Source organism: Balearica regulorum, chromosome 2, assembly GCF_011004875.1.
Source record: "Balearica regulorum gibbericeps isolate bBalReg1 chromosome 2, bBalReg1.pri, whole genome shotgun sequence".
Taxonomy (NCBI): domain Eukaryota; kingdom Metazoa; phylum Chordata; class Aves; order Gruiformes; family Gruidae; genus Balearica; species Balearica regulorum.
In genome coordinates, this window is record NC_046185.1 from 166,119,344 (window position 1) to 166,145,659 (window position 26,316).

General features: G+C 41.8%; 1 long non-coding RNA gene across 2 annotated transcripts in view; it reads right to left on the minus strand.

The window, feature by feature from the left end:
- The window catches only part of LOC142600638 (uncharacterized), a 184,167-nt gene that overhangs the window by 149,800 nt on the left and 8,051 nt on the right, over positions 1–26,316 (minus strand). The window contains exons 3-6 of one of the 2 annotated variants that reach the window (XR_012834239.1): positions 17,551–17,721; positions 15,575–15,864; positions 15,247–15,469; positions 12,075–14,770 (exon numbers count right to left, since the gene is read on the minus strand). This is a non-coding gene — a long non-coding RNA (uncharacterized LOC142600638). The remainder of the gene's footprint in view (positions 1–12,074; positions 14,771–15,246; positions 15,470–15,574; positions 15,865–17,550; positions 17,722–26,316) is intronic. The other variant, XR_012834238.1, reaches the window with a different exon arrangement.

Here is a 26,316-nt window from a genome sequence, read left to right on the forward strand (position 1 = left end):
AAATTAAATTTCCAATTTTCATAACGTTTACACTAGTTGAAGAGCCACTTTCTGTTTTAATATTCAGATTAATAAATTCTGGAAAGGCAATGTCCCACCACTTAACACAACCCCAAACAACTCTTTACGATTCTAGTGTGCTAGTTTCACCAGAGCCTTTCTTGGGAAAGGTTACAGTGCTCTGGGCTGGAATTTACAATCGAAAACAAAGAGAAACAGACACATTAAAAAGCAGCTAGAAGTGCGGTGTATTCAAAATATGGAAAACACAATTTCAGTTTTCAAACAAATAAAAACAGAGAAAGGCCTTGATGTCTCATAGTTCAACTTCATATAATTATTAGGCTACTATATGTTGAGAACTTTCATTCCTTATCCTTTCTTTTTTAAAGAAGAAGACTTTAGCAGACCTTCATTTAATGCGAACTGGGCACAATTTTGCCATCTCAAATTTATACAAGACAGCTAAGACAGCAAAACCTTCCAGCAGAGTGGCTGATGCACAGGACTTTGCTCTCTTGATATTGGGTCCATTAGGTGGTTGGCACTGTAAAAAATGCAGAACACTGCTACTGGGTTACTACTGTTTTCTCACTCCAGCAGCCACCATGTTTTAATGGTAAAATCTTGGTATACTTAGGAAAGAAGATGGAAAAGTATTGACTTGCGAGCTATTTTCATTGCCAAAAAATATTCTTTTTTTCAGGTCATTCACCAAGTCTGAGGTTAGACTTCACAGAAGTTTATAATAAAACATTTCCCCTACAAAACTGGAGGGGCTTGAACTCAATCAGCAATTACTAATGATGTTTATTCATGTTATGGTATTTATTTAGCTGCATAAAGTATGCCGAGGATTGGAATTTCTCCTGGCAAGTCCTGCAAATGTGTCAAGGAAAAATCTCTGTTCTGAATTCTGCCAGTGGAAAGTCAGAATAGACTGTGCTTGCATTATTTGCCCTCGAGCAAATATCTCCAGTGAATTGGAATTGTACATCTTGCACATGGCAGTAAAACCCAGCAGCAAAATGGAATTTAGGTTGTGTCAGTCTAAGGTGATTCATGTGTCTCATCAGCACAGGACATCCTAAGTCTGAAATATGCTTCTTTTTGAAATTCCCTTGTTACCTAGGGAAAGGTCATTATCCATATTTACCAAAAAAGAAAGTGAGGTGTTAAGATTAAAGCCTTTTTTAATATTTTTTAAGTGACATGGATGTTTTGCTCATATTAGTTTTACTCTGAATTAGTCCTTTTTCTGCACCTTTAAAAACCCTCCTCATCTAATCTACCCAGTGTCAAAAATCACAGTGTATTAGAGCCAGGTATGGAGCCACTGAAGGCAGTTGACTGGTACTGGTAGACCATGAAGAACACATTTGACAGTTTTGGGAAAGACAGACACACATAAAACTGTTTCTGAGGTTATGAGAGGTATGGACTCCATAACATGTGAGCGTCTCTTCCAGCCTGATTTCTTTAGGACTTTGTAAGGGCACAGCAAGCTGAAGGTAGGGAGACTTTTGGTAACTTATTTTTGAGTGTAGGAAGCTGTGATGTAACGTGGTCTTATCAGCTACAGATAAGAATGTAGGTTTCTCCCACACCATGATTCCCCAACTGACTTGGTTTTCCAAGGCCATGGCATGGATTTGCAAATGCATACAGCATGGCCTTATCCATGGGGGAATGTAAAGCAAAAACCAGCAGAGTGAGTCCCAAGGTGTGAGACTTGTCTGTGATTTTGCATCGGTTTATGCCGGATCTCATCCTTTATCTGGTATAAATGCACATGGCTCTAAGGCAAATGCAAATATGTCATTTTACATGAAGCATGACCTATAACATCATAGAAGCTACAGCAGATTTTCAGTAGTACACAGTAGCAGAAAAACATGCTACAACCATTGAAAAATTTGAGGCCACGGGTTATGTGAATTTTCATTTGAGTATGTGAATTTAAATGTATTTCCAGCACCTCAGATATTGTTGATGAGGGAGGCCACAGAAAAGAAAGTTTGGTTTCAGTGAAAATGCAAGTGACCTCTCAGAGGATTCCTTTCACCTGATTTCCATTCTAGAAAGACAATTCTCTATTTCTTGTTTCCCGCTATAAGCTTTTGTGCATTTGTATAATGTTCCCTGTTTCCTGTTATAGTAATAAATTCCCTGATGTCCTGCTATTAACATTCAGAACCCAACAGAGAAATTGGGGAAAAAAGGAAAAAATATGGCAACCAAACATCACAAAGCAGTGGTACCATAGTACAGGCTTTCCTCCAGATGATCTCACATATCCCATATTCCCAGGGCATATCCTCCACCCTATATAAGGGGTCTATGAGTAAATGGTACATCCTGCACCATCACCTTGTAACTGTCCAGACAATGCTTTCAGGTATTATAATGTCAATCTGTGGCGCCGGAGAAACACAATGATGATGTTTCTAAGATCAGCATAATACGTATATATTTTTAATGTCTAGAAGTCTGAGGAAATGCCAATATTTCCAATAGAAATACCTTGTTGGCAAATTTTTAAAGGAGAGGACATACAAACCATGGCTTTATTCTTTCACTGCAGGAACTGTTTCAGCCTATCTGAAGTCATTAATCTCCAAATGTGAGTGAGGCAAATGTGAGGTGGGCAAAAATTTTTTCATCACATTTTGGTTTATCTTCTATCTTTTCCAAGCCAGGGAATGCCAAACCGTCAGTAGCCCTTGTAGCTGGCCCAGGAGCAGAGTGCAGGCATCCATTTAACTCCAGCCTGTGTAGTCTGGCTTGAAGAGCCAAAGAATAGGGACATAGCTTTATTTTTTTTAAAATCTTTTCCTTCAGTTGTATTTTAAGGTCTCATTTCCACATTCCCACTAAGCCCATAGCCAAATATAACCCTCATGAACATGTGCCATTTGATTGACATCATTGGAGAAATAAACTGGCCTCGGTTTTAGATACACATGGACCATGTAAAATTACTATACCCTTTTCAGAGTTATAGCATGAGCCTTCTCGTATCAGTGTCAATTTATCAGTCAATCATCAGCATTGTTTCATCCAGCACCATGATGGTAGAATAAAAATTTATATACATAGAGATATAGATATAGATATAGATATAGATATAGATATAGATATAGATAGGCAGAATATGGTTGTTCCCTCTGGGAGACTTGCTGTTCAAAATTATGCTCAAGTACAAATCTGCACTTTTGTCATGCCCTCTCCTCTACCTCACCAAGCCTGGGTGTATTTAAAGGGTAAAAGATAAAGAGTAATCTGTAATGAGTGCAGAGAAGACTAATGTAAAATGTTGCCAAGATTAACAGGGTGAATGTCTCTGTGGAAACCACATCCTTTGAAATATCTGCACTGTAATCTTATGCCCTCAAATTTCATTATCCTATCTGTTCTCTGCATGTCACTTCAGTTTATTCATTGAAGAATCCCCAAATGCATTGCCATACACTTGGGAGAGTTGTGCTGGAGATAATTAAAAGAGGGAATAAAAATTTCCCTGTACAGTGAAGGAATGGTGAGAAAAGGATGGATCTGTGGTTTTAATTTTTCTGTAATACTCTTGTCTGTGGTCAGGACCACTGCATTACTGAAAATAGCCACCGAACATGAAAAGAAGTGGTCTCTCATTCCTGCCATTACATCCTCCTATGTAGTGTTGCTGTAATTGTCTTGTGCCAATATATCCTGTGACCCATGAGTCTCAGTCCAAAAGGCAGATATGTCCTTGAGCTGCGGGATGTATGGCTAGAAGACTACCTGCCAGCATCTGCTAAGTCTTCTTTGATATTCACAGTGAATTTTCTTTGACGTGGGCACAGAGTTGCATAAGTTTCTGAGGAAGTCAATGTAAGGATAGCTGGTGCCAAGCACATGGATCTCCAGTTTGTTCAAATGCATCCAACCGAGTCATGCCCATTGCACCAACACATATACTGCAGCTATTATCCCTACTATGCACCAGGTGGCTCTTGCAGTTCCCAATTTATCTATGGAAACAGTAAAGGCATCAATGATACCCTCCTAAACTGACATCCACCTGGACTTACACACAGGGAAAGTATTTGCGGACAAACGCACACTCCCAAAACTCCAAAACTATGGCTAAATCTATGTCCTGAAGAATTTTTCTTGGATGTTGGGAAAAGCATCTATACTGTGGGATTGTTCTGGGCAAACCACTGCATTGGAAATGGGACTGATTTAACCAAATATAGAGAAAGACTTTTGCAGCTGAACTAGCCACCAAAGCTGAACTTTGCTCCCCTTGGATTCAATGAAGAGCCAGTCAATGCAGCTTAAGTTATGATTCATCCTCTCCTGAAATAGAAGTCTGAACCAGATCTGATGAATCACATCTAAAAATGGCTACTTTTCTATGTTGACTATAAATGGAGCCTGGGGTGCCTGGCTCACCAGTGGATGACTATGTTGTAGTTACCCAAAGCCAGGTGAGCAGAAGAGAACCTCAGATAGTTTTGCTCAGCTATTTGTAATGGACTGTTCTTCTTCTTGATAACTGTCTTTGGAAATAATCTCTCTTGCAGGAAATAAAAAATACCTTCCGTGAAAATCACATCCATCACAAAGACTCGGTGTGCTGCAACTTGCGTACACAAAACCTGTGGTAGGGATGCTCTCTGAATACGTGGAGAGATACTTTTTGTAAGTGGGAATCTTTACATGCCCATAAGACTAGGCGGGAACATTTTAAAAGCACACCCTCTGTTCAACAGCTGGCACAGGTTTTGACAGCTCAGGGATACTATAAAATTTTGTGGATGTGGGTGATCCTTTTCTTTATATAACATTAATTCTTCCAATGTATCCCAATGTTCTTTGCAAGTTGACATTCAATCTACAAGAGAATCATTCTCATTTCCTGTGTTTCTGGGAGATATTTTGTTAGGGACGTTAAGCAAGAGCTCAATTCACCTGAGTAGGAGCAGCTCCAGTAGTGTGGCACACCAGGCATGAGACTGATTTCCCAGAGGGAGACAAATACTGGTTTTTGCATGTAGGTGTCTGCAAGTGAGCTGGAGTCTGGGCTCACGTCATAGCCAGTGGAGTCAATACAGCCAACAGAGCCTAGCAGGCAACTGCTAAACACATGTAGGGGCTCAACTCACCTGTCTAAATACAAGCATCTAATGCCATTTGAGAGGGTCCAAGACACCCACACAGATGTCATATCTGGCTGACTAACAGAGGGTTTATAGGCTGTCCTCACCCCTGTGGGGAGGGAACATGGAGGTCAGGAGGGATACTTACATGGTACTAGCCACCCGTACATTTAAACAAAGAACAGAGCTTTACAATGGATACAGCTAGCCAGCAACCCAGATAAATCCTGGTTTTATGAAGAGCTCAGAAACCTAGGGGATGTATGGACGTGCAATTGTGGATATCACATCCTAATTCTCCTAAAAAATATGTAGAATGAACCTCTGCATGTCGCTGCCTCTATTAGCAGTTCCCTATCCTGTAAAGCAGTTGTGTTACACTATGTTCTTCAATGTGCAGTGGATTCTAGAAATACCACAGGAACAGTGATGTCTGTCAAGACTCAATCTCCGCTGACTACCATGTGCACTTATAGGCAATGTTTCATGCTCTCCATCAACCATAAAAGGAGTTACGGTGAATTAGCTCAGCTGTAGGCAACTACATTGTGGATTTTCACTTTCACATGTGTAGGCATATCAATTTAGGCATCTTAATCTGTGAGCTAAATCCCACCTTGGATTAGTAACTTCTATTACTTTGAAGAACAAGCTCCATCACACCATTTGCCGTAGGCTTTGGGGCCAGAGTGGGCTATAAAAGTGGTGGTAGGAAAATTAAGTTCTACACCTCCATCTTCATATGAATGTTTTGTTGGTTTGCCTGAGAGCTGGCTGGAGGCAGGATGAGTAACAGGTGGTTTCAGCATTTTCTTTCTTTTTTTTTTTTTTTTTTCTTTTTTTGTTTTTCACAGTTTTCTGAGGGGTTTCACTGCAATCCATAGCACTCTGGGACATGTTCTTTGTTCATATTATCATTAATTCCTGCAATATGCAAAGAACAATTGTTAGTGCATCATTTCATAAACCTACTGTCACAGTCCCTGCAAACTATCTGAAGGCATGGACAGATAATCTAGCATCAGCTCCTGTCCACCTCCCGCTCTTTACACTTAACTGCTAACTTAACCCAGAAACCATAACTGAGAGAGCTGCACCAAAGTGGAAGGAGACAGAGGTTGGTAGAAAAGCATTTCTGGATGCGAAAATGTTGTAGGACACTGCAGACTTTTTGCTGCTGCTGGGATCAGATATCACCTGCTGCCTTCTGCTTACAACCATCCAGGCAGATTTGTGTTTATTTGCTTATTCTCAGACTCTTTAGGTTTTGTGTGGAAGGGCAAACTTTCAATATCACTACAGAATTTTTGTTTATTAACCAACTCCACATCTGCCTTCCAGCAACTAAAACAGAACTGAAGCAGCAACAACAACAAAAAAAATGAGTGGTTTGTCTTGAAATTTATATGGCACAAAGCACCGGCAGCTCAAGAAATGAGAGACCGTTTAGCTCTGTCCTGGGACTCGTGAAAAGAAGTCAGAGACAAGTCAGTCATTGGGCTAGCGCTGGGAAATAAAAAGGGACCTTTTCTATCTGTGCATTCAGCAATCTCTGCTTGCACTGAGAACCTCCTGGCTTTCCCACTTCACCGAAAGCCTCCAGGTGTACTTTATAAGCCTCATAATAGGTTTGGAGCCTCAGTTCAGGAGTTTAATTTTCACGTACGATGCCATCTGCTGTCTGGACAGCCCTAAGGGGAATCCTTATTAAAATAACTCTGAAGCAGTAAAGCCATATGTGTAGCTTTACAGCTCATGGAAGGAATTATAGTCATTCAGCCAATAAGAAGAACTGCTCCACGATGGCATGGCAACTTTTCTGTGTACGTAGGGCCTTCAGTTCAAAAAGAAGCTGCTCTCCAAAGTGCACTGAGAAACTTTGAATTAGTGTAATTAATAGCATTTCAGTGCAGCTACGGGGCTTTAATACTGCCTAGGAAACACTTTGTGTTTACCAGTTGAGGAATGTGAAGAATATGATTTCCCCAATGTCATCTGCTCATTAACTGTCACTTTCTGCTCTGAGATGGGAAATCTCCTGAATATTAGAATTTAAAAGCTTTCATGGCAAACATTTCTTTTAGCATGAAGAAATTCATGCTTCTGGAAGTCCCACTGAAATGATAAAAAAAATAGAGTTCAGAGTGGCATTAATTTCATTTAACTTTAGAGAGTCTGTAACGCAGACATCACCATCTGAGCCAGTCGACCAAAGCTCCCTTTATAGTCAAGGGAGACCTATTCAATTTAGTCATTGGAGCTGAGGGCACTATTCCTAAAGCTGATGTCTGAAGTTGAACTAATCTTATCCTAAAGTACCTATTTCTATTTTCTATGGGATATATGAGGGACCATCTAAACCTTTGGTGATTACACTGTAGATGTCTGTGTTTAGAGGAGCTTTTTCCCCATGACCACACATGTGTCCTGAATCACTCCATATGAATTCCAGATTATTTTGACTTTGGCTATAGATGTGCCATTCAGACTGTCATTTGGTCACCGGGATGAGAAAATCTGATCTGCCCACCCTTGTCACGACCACAGGAAGGAATAGCTGTAACATGGCTATAGCCACAGTAACGTGAAAGTGTGTAGGAGACAAGGGTTACAGGCAGAAGTAGTTTCTCTTAGACCCGTCAGTGTTATGAGGAATAAAAGTGGCAAACCCTTGGGCAAAAACCCTTCTTATGACAGCAGGTGAAATCTAGATATTGTCTTCACCTTTTAATTAGGTCCGGGGCAGTGCATCTGAGACCTTGTTGCTGTCTGAGACCTTGTTGCTGACTAATTCAATAGCCATGCTTCCATCTACTTATCTCAAAATAATTTAAGGAATTGTACTTTTCTGTCCTCACAGTGAAGTTTGCTTGATGCTGCTCCAGTGAAATGAAGAAATTGTATTTCCAGAGCATTGGTTGAATGGGGGTGTTTGGAGGTAGGGTTAAACAGAGCGAGGAAGGGGCTGTGCAGAGTGGTGGACATCACTCAAGAATGTGAAGATGTTCTTGCCAATGTAAATTGAATCTGTAAATAAAGGTAAGCAAAGAAGTGAGAGGTTAGTCGGGACAAAGAGATAAGCCGAACAGGTATCCATCAACAACTGAGGCAATGGAGAGAAGAAGACCATAGAGTTTTGAATGCTAAGAAGGTGGCATGGCATGGTACTTGAGAGGGCTCCAGACCTGTAGGTGTGGTGTCAATGACCTGAGGTCCTCTGCTGCATCAGGCTCCTGAGGTCCTCTTAGTAGCAAAACATTAGCAAGGAGGTGAAAATGTCTGTGAATAAATCATCTGGTTTTGTAGTGTAAGAAATGTGCTGTGAAAATGCCAAAGATTTTCAGCCATAGCTGAACCAAGCCTCCCTGCATGATCTAGATGTCTCGGTGTGCCAAAAGTTGTTTTCTGTTCTCAAATTGAATACAATTGAGAGGGTCCTAAGCAAACAAATTCCTGAGATAAGATAATCTGCTTGACTATCATAGAATCACAGAATTATTTAGGTTGGAAAAGACCTTTAAGATCATGAAGTCCAACCGTTAACCTAACACGGCCAAGCCCACCACTAAACCATGTCCCTAAGTGCCACATCTACACGTCTTCTAAATACCTCCAGGGATGGTGAGTCAATCACTTCCCTGAGCAGCCTGTTCCAGTGCTTAATGACCCTTTCAGTGAATAATTTTTTCCTAATCTCCAATCTAAACCTCCCCTGGCACAGCTTGAGGCCGTTTCCTCTTGTCCTATGGCTTGTTCCTTGGGAGAAGAGACCAACCCCCACCTGGCTACAACCTCCTTTCAGGTAGTTGTAGAGAGCGATCAGGTCTCCCCTCAGCCTCCTCTTCTCCAGACTAAACAACCCCAGGTCCCTCAGCCGCTGCTCATCAGACTTGTGCTCCAGATCCTTCACCAGCAAGTGTCTTATAACAAAGCTCCATGTATTCAATAAACATCTTAGCTTCCAATTTCCTAGTCTGTTTCTCAAAAGATGTAAATACTTCCTCATTTTAATAAATAAATTAATTAAATTAAAAAAAAAAAAAAAAAAGCAGAGATATTGCTTTAACTGACTGAACTAATAAAATAAAGATGGGTCCAGTCATTATTTTCCTCTGAGTTACTCTACTCGTGACCACTTGGCCAAACTTAATAAGTGGTAGGTCACTTCACTTTGTAAAGGTTGTGAAATGCTGAAAAATAATAGAGGAATGTGGAGCAAAATTTCTGAACTTCTCTGAGCCTTGTAAACCTGCTAGTTCTGCACAGAGCTTAGTATCCCAGCTCATTCCTAATTTTGAATGCTTTAGATTTTCTGTGACAAAATATCATTTTTTTTTCAGTTTGGTGCAGAAATCTCATCAAAACTTATATGTTACACATGAGGCTCTCGGAATGGTCCCTGCTTTATGACCCAACTCAACTAGACCTGTGCTTCCCACCTCGGCAGTGATGTGATCTCACTTCACAACCCCACTGGTCAGGCACCATGACGAGATCCCTTCGGCTGGTCCCTGGATGTTACAGGCAGGGTTTACTCAAACAAGGGAGCAGAGGACTTTGCAAGGTTTTTTGACCCCTGTGGAGTCTGCTGCAAGGTATGTTCACTCCCTAGCCACAGCCATAGCCAAAGCCTGTCGCCTGCCATATGACCCAGCGCAGACTTTCACAGGCCACTTGTGTCCAATACAGTCAAAGCAGAACAAAATGTGAGAGAGATTATGGCTGTAGAGGAAAACACTCTACCAGTCCTCTCAACTTTAATTAGGCAACTTGAGAGGAATTGTGGCTGCTGTCTGTGAAGTCCAGGGAATTTTACAGGCTTAACTCACACTAGAAGCCTGGAAAATTCAGGTGGTCAAAAACAGCAATAAGAATACAAGGATCACTGTCATGATAAGCCTGTTCATGGCATGGATATGTAAGGCAGGAAGATATTTCTTGCTTCTTTTCATGGATGGAGAAGACCATCCTCAAAAAGGTGAAAGAGTTTGTTAGAATCTATAAAAAGCTCTGTGGCAATATGATGAACAAAACCTTAGGTTTTATAAACAGACTATCTATTCTTAGTCTGGTAATTTTAGCTTTGCATCAGGATTTCACTGAAGTTCAACTTGATGGCACATTCGCTGCCATGGAATTGTATCTGTGTCTATATCTAACTTTAACTCTTGTGCTCAGTAGTCCATGCAGTTGGCTAGGAGTAAGGTGCCTAAAAAACCCTGCAGACTGAGCCGAGGACATTTGTTAATGCAAATCCCTATAGTTGTATTGACTTAGCGGACTAGCTAAAGTACTAATTTCAAATTTGCAGATTACTAATGTTTATAATGAGAAGTCATCAAGACCCAATCAACACACTCTATCTTGCTTGCTATCAGTAAGCAAATGCTTCTTGGAACTGGCTTGTTTTATTTCCTAACCAGCTGGTATATTAATCCCAGAAATTCAATATTTGCTTAAGATAAAATGTCCTCCCAAGAGAAGTCAAAGCCAGAACGCTTCTGTCCTGAATAAACGCAGGAAGAACCAGTGGGAAATGTTCCCCTTTTCCAGAGCTCAGCTCTGACAATGGGAACATGGAGGAAATAGCAAACAGATTGAAAATAGGAGGAAAAAAATGCAAAAAATGTGAATGTGGAAAGAAAAATGGGTGTGGGTGAACTGCACATAATAGAGTGTGACAACTTTTGAGCTCCAGCAATTGTGCAAGGATTTTCAGACTCTCCTCTGTGGAAAAATTTTGTCTCATATGTCCACATGCTTTCTAATGGAGCCACTAGCACTCCATCAGATTGACAAATGGTGTCTCTAATCTGGTGGCATTAGTTACCATGGACAGTTATAAAGTTTATGCTGATGGTCAAGGTTTTATCTGGCAGTAGTGATAGCAGTTACAACATAGATCCTCCTGGGCAAGTCATCTATTTTCTCATATAAACTTAAATAACTATATACTTCTAACTCCCATCTCTTGTGCCATCTGGGTTCAGCTAACAGAGGTACATTATGGCAGGTTATAAACCCATCTTCATTTGATAACTAGACGTGTCTTTAAAGTTTCTCTGAACATTTCATAGCAGGTCTATCATAAGGCTAAGCAGAGAATCCAAATGTTTCAACTCATGATCACATCCCACTACACTGGTTTTCCTTTAATGCTAATATTAGAGATCTCCTTTCCATAAGAAAAGGAAAGTAAATCATGCACGAATGCAAACATTTACCACAAAGACAAAATTCACAATATTCAGAAATATTTGCCTTCTTAGTTTGGTACTGATGTTTCTAGCCAGATACACACAGAGATTTTTGAGTGTCAGGGTAAGTCCCTGAGCGGTGAGAAATACAGAGAAAATCATTCAGACTATTTAGCGTGTGATGAGATGCCTCTTACAGGGTTATAGATAGTCTACAGAGCTACAATGAACAAAGGCTATGGGAATGTAAAGAAACTCACCTCAAAAAATTATCCTAACATAAATCACCCTATGACAAGAATACCTGGAAACCCAAAGTGTGCTCTTATTTTACTCTTCTCCTTCCTGGGAGCAAGTGTTTTGTAAACATCACATGAGGGCAGTGGAAAAAGAAGGTGCTACGCGTCCCTGATTTCAAATGTCTCCTCTGGCCAATACAGAAAGCATGCTGTGAAAACTCAGACTTTCCTCTCGTATGTCAATGAATATCATGGGATGTTGTCCCACCTTGATGGACTTCAGGACTTCAAATGTATCATCAATCTATTTGGCTGCCTAGTGGGATGTTCTGTCTCTGAGAATAGCCAATGCCTGGTGCATCAGAGGAAGACATAACAGCCTCAGACTTTGTTATGTATGTAGCGTAATATACCTCCGTGCAGATAGATTTGGGACACCTTTGAATATATATCGGTTTGTCAGAAACAAATGAGTGGAAATCTGCCGATGTAACAGTCCTGAACCAGGTGACAGTTACCAGATTCCATGTAAAGTCACAGTAACACCTCTTTGTTGACAAAGTTCACTAGATAGAAAGTCTTTCTACCTGAATTCCCTGTTCCCTTCCTAGTGGGAACTCAGTAGTGCTATGGGAAGTGAGTTACTTGTGTTAGGAAAATTTGTATCTTACTGAAAGATTCTGGACACGGTTATTCATCACTAAATTAAGAGACAAATACATATCCTGGGGTGAGGGAGAAGGGTAGGCTAGAGTTAGAAAAGTCTGGCTGAAACTGAGGAACCATCATCTGTAGTCATAAGGGACTACTGAGCACCACACTGACATCCACTCCAGGTGCAAGGATGGCCAAGCCCTCCAAACAAAACAAGAATATTTCTCCACTGGGGGACTGGATAAAGGGAAGGGAGCTCAGAAATCTCGTTTAAAGATAGACACTGATATGCGGAAGTATAAAAGTGTCTTAACCCGGAGCTGCATTTTCCTCCAGGTGACAGTTCATTGCCTAAATTCAAGTGTCTGAAGTCATTTCAGGCACCAAGACACATCCTGCTGGACCTCCAGAAGAAGGCTATGCAGTGTAAGAAGCTGCAAGTAAAACCATGGATTTCCAAAACCTTTTGGTCATGCTTTCACTGAGCATAGATTGTCCGAAAACATCCAGACCATTATTGCTCTGTTATTAACACTGCATTGCAGTTACTGTACAGACACATACACCTAAATGTGTCCATAGGAAAGTATCTGCATATGCCCTAGAGACTTTTTTACTATACTTTGATGCCTAATGTAATTTGAAATACCTTATATTAGCCAAGTCATCTACATGGGGCTTGCAAATACAACGGAGGATCTATAGGAAACCTCCTCCCCTCTGGCAAGTACGAGGAGTCCAGATAGAATAGCCCAAGGTATTTTAAATGGTCCTAAACGCCTGAGTCTGGGCAATTGAATCTCACACCAGAGACCAAAACTCCTTATGGATCTTAGGTGGATGGGGGACAGCTAGTAATTTTATTCAGCAGATTCTAGAGATGAATTCAGACGACAAAATGCAGGTCTTTAGGGAGAAATGTAGAGCTTAACCTTAATAATTAGGTGTCCCTCAATTACAAAGAGGTCAGAGATACCCAGCGCACGTGTAACTAGCTACCTTTATGTGGATGAATACACTAGCTGAATCTCACATGAGGAGGTGAAGATCATCCCCAAGGGTCAGTCCTGTTCATTACTTTATATGCCTAAAGAGAAACTGCAATCAGGCTCCCCCCAACACCTCTCTTACCAAGAATCTATCTATCTGTTCCTACTGCCTCTTTCCCTATAACACTGAAGCGCTTCACAATCACAAATAAATGTGTCCTAGAATATCCTCTACAAAGCAAGGAAGTCACTTTCATCTCAGTCCCACAAGGTGAGAGTTGTTCAGTGAGCTGCCCAGGACCATGTCAAGCAGTCTTTGGCAAGGGTCTGCAATACAGAATTAAATTTAATTCTGCTCATTCCCAAACAGTGACATACCTTGAACTCCTGAAGCTGCAATAATTGTGGTCAGCCGAACGTTACGGATGAAGGAGCCAGACATACCTGGATCACGGGCTTTTCTAAGGTCACACAATGACTTTCCTACAGACTCCTTCCCTACTAGATGCACCAAGGACAACAAAACCCACTGGACAGTGGGGTGAAATCAATTGTTACCAAGCAATACAGACTGAAAATAGAGTAGGGCAATGGAAAAAAGCAAAAAGGAGATGAAAGCTTGAAAAACGTCGGATGAAGGAAGGGAAACTGCAACGTGATACCCCATGCCAGGCAGTTGGCCCCAGGCCAGGCTGTAATGAGGACCATCGCCCCTGCACGCTGCGCCTCTCTTTGACCATGAACCTGGGTGTTCCAGCAGCAGCATGTGAAAATATTTAGTCTGCTGCAAGAAGGGAATGTTTGGGAAAAGAGATAGGAAGGCCTGCATTCCTCCAACCCCACAGCCCGGTCCTCCCCACATTCCCTGGAACCCTGCCAGCACTTGGGCTGGACAAGAGTTTTTTGGGATCTTTTCTTATTTCTCTGTTTTCCATTCAGATCAAATGAGAAGCAAGCATTGCTGTGATATCAGCCCTTCAGTTAAAAATTGGAGATGGAGGAATTGCTGGGTGGATGTGAAAGAATTTTGGGGATGGGATGAAAATCCCTTTCTTTAATCTTCCCTCTGTCTTTGCACCTTCTATTTAGACAGGCAGCTTTACAGACAGTCAGTCTTCCTATCTTCCAGAGCCCAACATAACAGAGCCCAGTCTTGGCCCTGACACCTAAAACTGACTGAAACACAGACATTCCTCTGGGAATAATAATTAATAAATAAATAAATATTAAAAAAAAAAAAAACAAACCCACAACCCTTACAATTTACTTTTTCTGCTTCAGAGGTGGGTTGCAAATGCTTTGCCCCAGCTCAAAAGGTAGTCCAAGGCACAAGACAACAAAGAAGAGAGCTGGGAGACCTGCATGGCTCCCAGAAGCCAACGTCCAAGAGAAATCGTCCCCCAGAGACAGCTGATTAACAAATGAAGTTTGTTGTCTTTGCTCAAAGCAGTTGGCCATGGAAGATGAAATGAGCTGCTGATAGGACTCAGCCAGGTCGTTTCTGCTTTCTCTGAACAGCTTCACTGCTTGGTTCATCCACAGATCACCTGTGAATGAGATAATAAACCACAGTGGTGTAAATTGGGTGCAGAAGGAGTTTCTCTCCCTTTAGTGTGCTGTGAGGACACTTTGGATACATCTTGCAAAAAAAACCCAAACAAACAAAAAAAACCCCAACAAAAAACAATTTTCAGCACCAGGGAGCACTCCCAGGCCCTGGAATTCAATCCCTCAGGTGGGTAAATTACTGCAACAGTCCCCAGCATGGTTTTGGCTCACACCAACTAGCACACTCCCAAGCAGGCATGCTTCAGAAATTAGCACCATCCAGGGACCACTTCCCCATAGACAATTCAGATGCAGACACCCTGTTTTGTAGACTATAGAAGTTTAACAATTTAGATGTGGTCAGACCGTGCTTAGCTGGCTTCAGAGCCAGAGAAATGCCTGAGCCAGACCTTAGCTCTGTTTAGTTTACTAGTGCAGATGAAGCCATTATTTGTTATTCTTCAGAAGAACTCACCGGCCACAGGAATGGAGTTCTCCGTGGAAATCAAAAGGGGAAGCCTGGCCACAGTGAAACTGGTGGAGTTTTACTCTTAATGGATTTCAGGAAAGGATTGTTTTGTGAGGCTTAATGAACTAAGAGAGGAGATCCCGCAGACTGTTCAGCAGGCCTTTGACTTATGATCCTTCTCATCTTCACTTCCAGCCTTTTTCCATACTTTGGAAGAAACCAATATTCGCTAGAGCAGGAAGAGAAGCATTTTCCCATTTGTTTGGAATTATCTATTTATGCAAAAAATCCCCATTCTGATACAGAAGGAAATAAACTAAACTTGAAAACATACCATGCAATGAAATTTATGAACAAAGCAGGAGGTGAACAGGGAGAGGTAATTTTGTGGCATGGTTTATTCTAATTTCAGCTGCTTTTATTTGACATATGCTCTTTAAAAAAAAAAAAAAAAAGGAAATGACACGTGTGGATGCATTCCATTGTAGGAAGGTAAAAAGGGGATGTTACAACTTACAGAAGCAATATTTTTAGGGGAAGTTCAGTGTTTGGTAACTGATCTTGAAAAAAAATGAGGCAGAAAATGTAATTCAGAAGTTTGGGACTGTCAGGCCATTTATGGATCTGAAAAGGAGAGACTTTAAAAAGTGTTTCTCAGATATTCACTGTATTTTGAAAAATCAGCTCCTTTTGCAGTAGCTCAGCTGGGGTCCCTCCATATCCTAATGTTTTGCAAACCTTCCTCTTTGTTAAATAGAATTGAATAATGGTTGTGTAGTTTCAGGGCCTGATTCTTCCCCACTTGTCTTAAGTCAGGAGTCGCAGGAACTCAGCGAATGGCTTTCCCTTACCGAAGTTTCCCAAAACAAGGGCATGCACCGCCAACTCGAGATGCAAGAGTTGCTGAGGAGGGCAGAGGAGATCCCAGAAGCAAGGAAGGCATCACTTCTACTGGCAAGCCCTGCTCTGACCTTGGGATTTCAGCGGTCGTCACCCCACATACCCCACAGAGTGTTGCCTCAGGAGTGCAGGTGAGAGTGAGCCTGTTCTGCAGTGAAGTAAAGCAAGCAAATTCACCTGCTTTGCAGGTGAAAAGTGCCAAAGTCAGAAGAGTTGTCCTATCTTTGCAGCCTCCGTAGTGGGACATTTAGAGAAACAGTATCTGTGTGGCATTAAATGTGGGTAAATTCCATTTACTTTCACTCATCTCCAACTGCATCCCTAGTCGCAGGCTGCAACAGGGCAAACTAATTTGAGATAGCCTTTGAATTGAGTAGGTATGATCTTGTCTCACTGTTAACTTGACCCAACTCAACCCCCTCGCTAATCTTTTCTAAATGTGAAAGCACATTCTCAGAGGTTGAAAACCCAGGCCAGTGCAGAGGCATATGAACCAGATTAATCTCACCAGGATATGGGTGGGGACCAGCACAGGGAAAATTTCAGCCCATTTCATACCAAACAGATACCGAGTCATGAAAGCTTGAACCTCAGATGATTTCTGAATTGAACTTCTGACCTACCAGAGAGCTAGCCAATTCAAATCACTGCAACTCTGTGTGTAAATATTTATACTTTTTTCAAATGCACAAACATAAGCCCCTTCCCCAAAAGGAGAAAGCATGCCCTAGCTAAAACCTGGCCATATATTTTTACTTCATAATGAAGAACTGAGATATAAACCTTGCAATACACTACCAGGAAGCTTGAAACTATAAAGTTAAAACCAAAGCTATTCTGAGTTAATAGGATCCATTTGTTGTGCAAAAGAGGCACCGGCATATTTTTTTCTTTGAATGTAGGAATTAGGTAAGTGAAATTGTCAGGCGTGCATGTATGAAATGTAATCTGGCTAACCCCAGCATTCCAGCCAGCCTGGGTTTCAATAGCTGAAGTATGCATGATAAGTTTTATTTAAATGCAGGCAGCCTCGTCTTAATAACTCCCTCATTGCTTGGAGTCCAGCATTTCAGGACGCAGAGACCTCGGCTTTATCCTCAGTAGCTTGCTGTGAAACTATAGATTATTTTTTTTTTTAGAAGGAGATAGCAATGATTCTTTTCAGAGATGCTGGGGTCTCTAGATGAATAGTGCTATAACAGAGCAAAAATATAATCATTGTTATTGTTTATTTATTACTGCTCTGGTTGACACAAGGCGATAAGAGTAAAATCAATCCAGAGCCTCTTCATAGAGGCCCCCAGTATATTTCCCCTAAGACTCACAAATCAACACTGCTAAGTAAAGAAATTTCCACTTAACACCTCATCACACCCCCCCGCCCTTGCCAATGTTTATGTACATACTTACCTTTATTAGTGTGGGGGGGAACCCCTGGGATTCCTGGTATTGGTAAAGAAAATGCGTACATTTGCAGGATAAAGGGCAAGCTCGGGATTCTCTTGTTTGCTGGTGGGTTGGAGTTTCTGGTGGTTTATGCAAAGTCTTATGGAGGATGGTCTGGCAAAGAAAATCTTTAATCTTGAAAGGAAAAGGGAGAATTAGAGGACAGATGTTGGAAATATGCAATAGCAAAGAAGATCAACTCCTTAAACTTGGAAACAAGTTGCACTAGCATGAGGTGTGTTAATGTCGCTTGAGGTCACTACACTGCAAAGGGGTGTCATTCTACAAGAAAAAGCAATACTCCAGTGCGGCTGGCAGAGGATTTGGCTTTTTGTCTTGAAATGGGAGTTACTGGTTTTCATTAAGGAAATCAGATTTAAATGAGCCTGGAAATCAGAGTTAAATAAGCCAAGTGTTTTCTCCAAACATTTACAGTGTCTAAACCTGTCTCTACTCTGAATCAAATTACATGTAATAAAGTACTTTATCATTAAAAAAAAAAAAAAAAGACATTATGACACAGAGGAGACATTTTTTTCATTATAAAAAATATAATTTTGCCTACAAAAATATAACTTTTCCATTGTTGACTTCCGAACACAACAGAAATTTTTTCCTGCAATGTGGATGCCCTCAGGATGAACCATGAGTTCAGAAGTGTCCTGTATTGGGTGTCTGTCAGAGAGGAGGCATGTTTGCATCAATCTCGTTTATCAGAAAGTGTTAAGGATGCCATCAAATGAACCAAAGGGAAAGGTTTGAGTCACAATGGATGGAAGTTGAAACTCCATCAGAAGTTTTGAGCTTTTGATATTACTTAATACAGGCACTTTGGGATAATCAGCTGAGATATTCTCCTTTTTTTCCCTGCTATTTAAACTCTCAAACATGTCACCAATGCTGCTTTTGGAAATGTAGACGTCTGCTGCATGAAATTAGAGAAGGGTAAACATTTTTCAGGAGAGGAAGAGTTTGGAGGTTCACATGTACATCAGGGTGCCCTGCTAAGTTTGGACACTAAATTTGTAATGAGCCAGTATGGAGTTTGTTGACTCTGGCTGGTACCTGGTTTGATCATTAGCCATAATTTTTGTTTGTCTGTGGCTAGCTGTCTCACTTAACCATCTGGCTCTTCCTCAAAGACATTCATCCATCTCTTTATTTCCATCTGTGACAGCATGTCCTGCTTTGTGGACACATTGCCAAAAATAGAATGAAGAATACGCCTTAACAATTCAAGATTAACTAAGCGCTTTCTTGTACAAACCAAGCAGTCTCCAGCCTGTTTGCTACTTGAAGGACAGATCATTTAGGCATCCAAAGAACTGTAAGGTCAAACTCAGGGATCAGAAACAAATCCTTGCTGAACAGTGGGCCCTGATGCAACCCGGCGTGCAGCGATTTTCCATTTGGCCCATTGCAATCACTGATACAGCAGGTGAGTTAATTAAATTCTGTACCCTAGACCTCAGTTGCAGTCAGGTGCCTACTTATAAACGCTAGCTCTTCAGATATATCTTCCTTCTCTGAATTCATAAAAAAAGAGCATGTGCTATATGTCCCAAATTTAATGGAAAGCCTCATATAGTTTCATCTCAACAAATGTAATTAACAAGAATGCCAGAAGACTTAATAAAAAGACTGGGAAGAATTTGCACTCGTTTGCTCTTGTGGAAGTTTTCAGTGGATAATTTACTGATATGCAATTAAACTCCAGTCTTTTCTTCTGCCTGAAAATGTTTTAGAAATGTAAGAAAAAATAACCATTAAAACCAGTCAGGCAGACTAAAAAAAAAAAAAAAAAAAAAAAAACCAAACAAAAAAAAAAACCAGAAACAAAACAAAATAATACTCCCACGGCACTTGCTGCTACCTATGTCAATTAAGAGACTGGACTCTCTTTGACAGATTAGGCAGCACTATCAACCCTTCCTCACCAAAGGAGAACTAGGAGGCATGAGCACTGAATTCATGTAACTGAATATGAATATCAACCACAGATGAACTCATCTCATTCTGGAGAAGAATCCAAAGTGGTTCAGATTAATTTCAGCAATGCAAAAACTGAAAGGTCTACAAGACCAAGTCCTGCTTAAACAGCATGGTCATCTGCATCAATGGAAGGGAAGCACCGGGGTATCGGATGAGGAGTATCACCCACCTTCCATCAGTCTCATGGCTATATCCAGTTACTGTTCTACCTACAGGTAAAATTTCCCATTATTCTGAAAGTGGAGACACTTGAAGGTGAACTGTCCTGTCCAAGTTTGCACAAGAAACTGGTCCATCAGCCTCCTCTCGCTGACCACATAACCATCCCTGTCCCTTGCTGGCTGTTAAATTCATTCAGGCTGAAGAAAGTGCACAGGACATCACTTGAGCCAGTCCAGGTTAACTAGATAGGTGGAGTTTTTGTCTCTCCTGGTAATAACCCCTGCAAGATTATTTGGCTACCTGTGGCAAGTGTCCATGAATGCATTTGACACTCACTTCAGTATTACCACCCAGAGCTCTTGCTGGTGAGGACAAGTCAGTTCACACATTGAACTCTCATTAATGTAAGAGCTGCTGCACTCAGAAGTCCTCCCTCCCCTTCCCCCCATTCTCCCCCACAGACGCTCACTTAGACGGGAGCTGGGAGTAGAAAGCAAATGAAAATCCATCAAGCCTTGGTTGCATCTTTTCAATTTCAGCCCTGTTCACTCTTAGATAAGATAAATAAAATGTATATTACAGCCACATATGGATTCTGAGACTGTCCCATATGACAACCTTGTCTCTGAATTGAAGAGACATGGATTTGATGGATGGGCCACTCAGTGGATGAGGAATTGACTTGACAGTCACACTCAAAGAGTTGCGATCAAGTCCTTGATGTCCAAGTGGAGACCAGTGACAAATGGCATTCCTCAGGGGTCGGTACTGGGACTGGCACTGTTTAACATCTTTGTTGGCGACATGGACTGTGGGATCGAGTGCACCCTCAGCAAGTTTGCTGATGACATCGAGCTGTGTGGTGGGTCGACACGCTGGAGGGAAGGGATGCCGTCCAGAGGGACCTGGGCAGGCTGGAGAGGTGGGACCGTGTGAACCACATGGAGTTCAACAAGGCCAAGGGCAAGGTCCTGCACGTGGGTCGGGGCAATCCCAAGCACAACTCCAGGCTGGGTGGAGAATGGATGGAGAGCAGCCCTGAGGAGAAGGACTGGGGAGTATAGATTGATGAAAAGCTCAACATGAGCCAGCAATGTGCGCTGGCAGCCCAGAAAGTCACCCGTGTCCTAAGCTGTATGTCCAGCAGCGTGACCAGCACGTCGAGGGAGGGGATTCTGCCCCTCTGCTCCGCTCTGGTGACACCCCACCTGGAGTACTGCATACCCCCACTAGAGTACTGGAACTAGATGATCTTTAACGCCCCTTTCAACCCAAACCATTCTATGATTCTGTGATTCTATCGTTCTATCATTCTCCTATGGTTCATTTTATACCTGTGAGCATATATACCTCCTTTCAGGATAGCTATTGCCCTGCTGGAAGGAGACTATAAGTCCCTCCTGAGATCAAGTATGTATCCCTTGAGCAGTCTGCAGCAGAGTTATGTTTTTCTTGCACCAGGCATGAGGCATCTACACTGGCATCATCCTTATTTTACATCCAGCTGGGAACATTAGCTGCGGACCTCATTGGAGAGACATTAATCTGAACCAAGTAGACACAAACGGGTTTTACACAGGGTGAAATCCAACCAATGCTTTTCATTGTGTAGAAATTGTGCTCCAGTAAAGGGTGCAGAATACACCCAGAAGAGCTCCATGGCATGACTATCCTTTTACAGAAACAGCCAAATATTTTGGTCCTGTTGATCCCTAGATCTTCTGACAAAAGCCTGGGAGGGTTGTTAGTAAGCCATGCTCTCACTGTAATTTTGGGCTGGTTGTTGGCTTGGCTGCCTGTTGAGTATCCATCTGCCTGCAGATCTTCTAACTACAGCCAAAGAAGAAAACACCGATCAAGGGTGTTGCTCGCTCTGGATACGTGTCCTGCCCAAGATTTGTCTCAGAAAAGCTTCCTTTTAAGAAGTAGTTCATTTGAATATGAGGGCAAAACAAGGATAGCCCTGCAAGGATATTTTTCTTGGGCAAATATTTGTAAACCACATGAGTGTTTGTGACTTTACACAGCTGGAAATCATATATTGCCTCACCAACACTGCAGTGTGTTTACAGTGGAGGGCGAAGGGGCTGCATTATAAGCATTCAACCCTTTCATTATCCCTCCATCCCTTCCTTCCTGACATATCTTTCTTTATTTCTCTCTCTCATTCTCTCCTTCAAGAGAGGAGAGAAACGAATGTATAGGATGTTTTATTTCTCATCCCTGTGCTCAATGCTTTTGATTTCTCAGAATTCGTCTGTCTGTCTACCTACCCATCCTAAACCATAATGTTTTGCCCAGTTTCTTTCCCCCCCATACTTATACGTCACCTCTCGCAATGACAGTTATGTATGCAAATCAGCAGATTAAGCTGATTTTGGAATATGTGTTTTCCATTGCTTCTGTCCTTATACAACGCCTTTCCTGACTGGGTTCTGCTGTACAATGATAAATTCAAACCATTACTGTAAAAATAATAATTACAGCAACAGTAATGCAGACAGCAGTTACTGTACTTTATTCTGAGTTTCCCAAACATGGATGCATAAGTAAAACCTCTTTGCAGTTAGAAATACCCTGAAAGCTTGCAGCTCCCTGGACATCCAAAGCCACTACCTTTATCCTTTAGCATTATTTTCTTCAGTTTCAGCTGTAGCTGTCATACAATGTTTAAACCTCAGAAGTACAAGCATATTTTAGCTTTTTATTTTTCTCCCCAGTGACCCCAAACTTTAAGACAGAGCTACATGTTGCAAATGTTTTGCGCGTCATAACTCATCAATGGCTAACCCAAAATGGCATGTCTATTGAAAACTCCCTTTGATTTCCTATGCAAGGATGCAAATACTTCATTTTTATCAATTCTTTATCTTACCATGTTTAGTTACGACATGGCTTAACATGCAGAAGTGTCATTTCTAGCAGTATTTCTGGGAGGAAGTATTCATGCTTCTCTAACAATTTCTTTTCAAATTATGAATTACCCTACTTAATCCCTTCAGGTCATACTGTCTTGGTTAAATGGCTCAAAGTTTGCAACACACTGGGATTAAGCACTCTCTCCGATGACTACCGGCTTTTTTTGTGAGCAAACATAAATACTTTTAGGAATTTAAATAAAATCTCCTGAACGTCTATGAATTTTGACTTTCACTTTGAGATTTGGGATGCACATCAGCTGTGGGAGATGTCAGTCACCCACTTCAGCTCACTTTGCTTGGTAAATCATACTCTGCACTCCAAGATTTCAATGGATTGGAGGAGGAAACCTGAGGAAGGAAGAAACCGGGGGACGACTACTTCTCTTCCTTTAATCTCCGAGGCACTTTGTGGGGGTGACTTCCTAATACTGATGTTCATGTTCTCTCTACAGATAGTGGAGAACAGTATCCTACCTGTCTTAGACATGCACCCACTTTTATACACTTCCCTCACTTCATCATGAACAGGGAGGGAACAAAGATCTGACTTTTGGAAGACAGTGACACATGACATGTAGACAACTCATATTCCTAGAAGAACCAACCTGGCTCCCCACATACATTTCTACCTCAGCTAACGTCATCCCTAGCCTACAGTCAGGTTACCTGAGATGACAGCCATACTTTTAAATAATTATGAACACCCAAAAAGAATTTTCTGGCAGTGATACCGGCTGGCAGAGAATGGCCTTAACTGGTCCTTCCAGTTAAACTCTCTTACAGACACAGGGTGATGGCAAATATTTCAAACTGCTTATTGGGAATGGTCCCTGGCTTATACTATCCTCAAATTGTGCATGGGGATTTTTTTGTGGAAGACTGCTAGTTGGCACAAGACAAAACCATGCCAGGGAACATGCTAGCAATTCAAAAGTATAAACTGAGGAATACTCCCTGGCATTTTTAACTCAATAACATAAACATAGCCTGCATGGGCACATGGTTCCCATGTCACATTTGCACCACCAGATTACACTGCTTGTACCTGAACACACCAACACAGGTCTTTCATTCAAATGACTTCCCTGCTTCCCTACAGCTCCATGATTGATTCATCATGTCACTTCAGCCTTGATCGATCCTCTCCAGAGCCTTCGTCCTTCTCTGCGGCCCACGGAGCCAGCCTCTGTGCTGGTGGCAGCCAGCATGGTCCCATGGATACGAGGGGAACGATGCTGAGTTATACCTCCTGAGGGTCTGGCCAGAACTGATTAAACTTCCTCCACAGACTTGGCTTAGTTTTCCTTTGCTGGAAAGAAGATGTCTAAGGAATGTGATGATCTCAGTCACATTCACGCTTCTTGAAGTGGAAGACTACCCACATCATCTGATCTTTCCTCAGTATTATTACAGCCTCACGCTGTGCTTTTCCAAGATCCTGTGGGCCAACGCACTATCCATGTGGCAAATAAAAGCCTCCAGACACTTGATCCTGAGGATGGAGCAGAGCCAGGGGGCTGTGAGCAGAAACAATATTGTTCAAAGGGTGGGCTCAAAGCAGTGAGGTCAGCTGGTGTGCCAGAGCCATGAGTTGGCATTTAGTGGAGTGAATGCTTCACTCGCTGCCTCTCGCCTAACCCCGTGTCTGCTCTGCACATGGGAAAACACATTCCTCTCTGCATGCCGATTCGTTCTGCCCTGTCACGCCAACATCAGTGCGGGTGTCTGAGGTTGCTGCTGAGGGATGAAACCCTCATCTGATTCCCTGATAACCCCTGCTGCTAACACTCTCTTGGGACTGGGAGCTAAATACTCAGTTCTTTATGATGTTAGAAGCCAGAAATATTTTTGCATATGGTTTTCATGGGATCTTGACATAAGGGGACTGGAATGCTAATGTCTTTGGGGGCTACTGCTTCGAAGGAATCCTGATCTCCAGTTCTGGGTCTTTGATCCTGAACCTCAGTTCTTCACTGTTTTCCCAGGAATGGATGACGTTCATTTTCTAATTCCCCCATGGAGAAATAGCCTTTGTGGTGTCCAGACTGGTCTTAGGCAGATTCACGTTACCCTTTGATCACCTTTGAAGGAGGAAGCCAGAGCCGCAACATTTAATCTCCCATTACTGCAATATAAGCTTGGTTATCTACAGTCCCCATCAAATGAGACCAACCTCATTGTGCAATGGAATTAGTTTTATTGTATCCACACTTGTGAACAACATCAGAGCTTTTGGAGGCCCAGTCCATGTTTCTCCATGCTGCAAGAAGCTGACTCAGTCTGGAAATTGTACGTCTGTGAATCATGTGAAAAATTATCCACACTTCCTGGGCATAGTAGTCAAGAGACAGGGGCTCTGTCAAACCTTTTGGAAAGGTTTCCATGCATTTTGCACACTTAAGTGTGTTAGCTTCTGCACTTCAGCAGAGACATTGTAGATGCTCATACATAGGCCAGCAAAGTCAATTTAAAGTAATCATTGTTTATCCCTGAAGTGATGAAAAATTCATATTTTATGAAACAGAATTCATGTTAGAGTTCAGATTAACTCACCTAGCAAAGTACCCAGGGACTTTCCCTCCCCTGCTTACCAAGGACAGCTGGTTACTCTTCAGGAGCCATGATGAAGTGCAGGAAGCACGTACAGATCCTTTCCAAAGAAAGAGACCTCTTGGTCTGTTCCGTATTGCCCTACAGACATTGTGTTTTCTATCTGCTGGCAGAACATTTTCAACTATGAGATCTAACATTCTGCCTCTTTTCTTTACCCTTCCAGAAGCCCCAAAGCCTATTACATTTATGAATGGCTACTGATACGCTTAATTCTTGTGAAGGACAAGCTCCCTGTTTGTAAGTCATAAAGCTGAAAATTGCTGGCTTTGTGGTTCAGGAAAGCATCTGAACAAAAACCTGGCTGCATTAGCTATAGGTGTAGTAATATTCCCATAAGTCCTGCTTTGCAAATTGTCCCACCATGTTAGGTCCTGTGCATTTCCACAGTGCAAAAGAATCATTAACTCCCTGTCATGAGTACTTTCAACACTAAAATGGAACTAAATGCGGTACTTCCTTCACACAGTACGATAAGAGCTGGAAGAGGTTGTTTCAAACCCTACAATGACCACTACGGCTCCTCTGGGGTAAGGGGGGATAGAACAGTTTCCTTCAAGCCCTGCAAGGCACCTCTGTGACAGGAGGCTGTTCGCTTTGCACTATCATCTACTTTTTTACCTTTCTGTATTCTGTCTGAGCAAGGAGTTAAAATGATTTCTGAAGGCCAGGGGACATTTTCTCATATTGCAAATGCATGTATAATTTATTTTTTGCCTTTCAGACAGATTAGACTGTCAAGGCAGAACAATTTCTTAGGATAGCAAACATGGGTCCTGGATGATTGAAATCACTACAGGCTTTCTTGATGGACAGTCTCCTCAATTAGACGATCAGTCTATCTGATAATAAAATTAGATAATAAAAAATTATCCAAACTCCCTGCCTGAGGTAGTTCAGCAGATCCCTCAGCTCATGAGTGTTTATTTACAATTTAATCATAGCTTAATGAGGAATATTTGGATATCAAATCTGTTGCACAGATATAGGCCTCTATTGCCACTTGGGATACTGTAAGATGACATTAGCACTAGGCTGCCACATA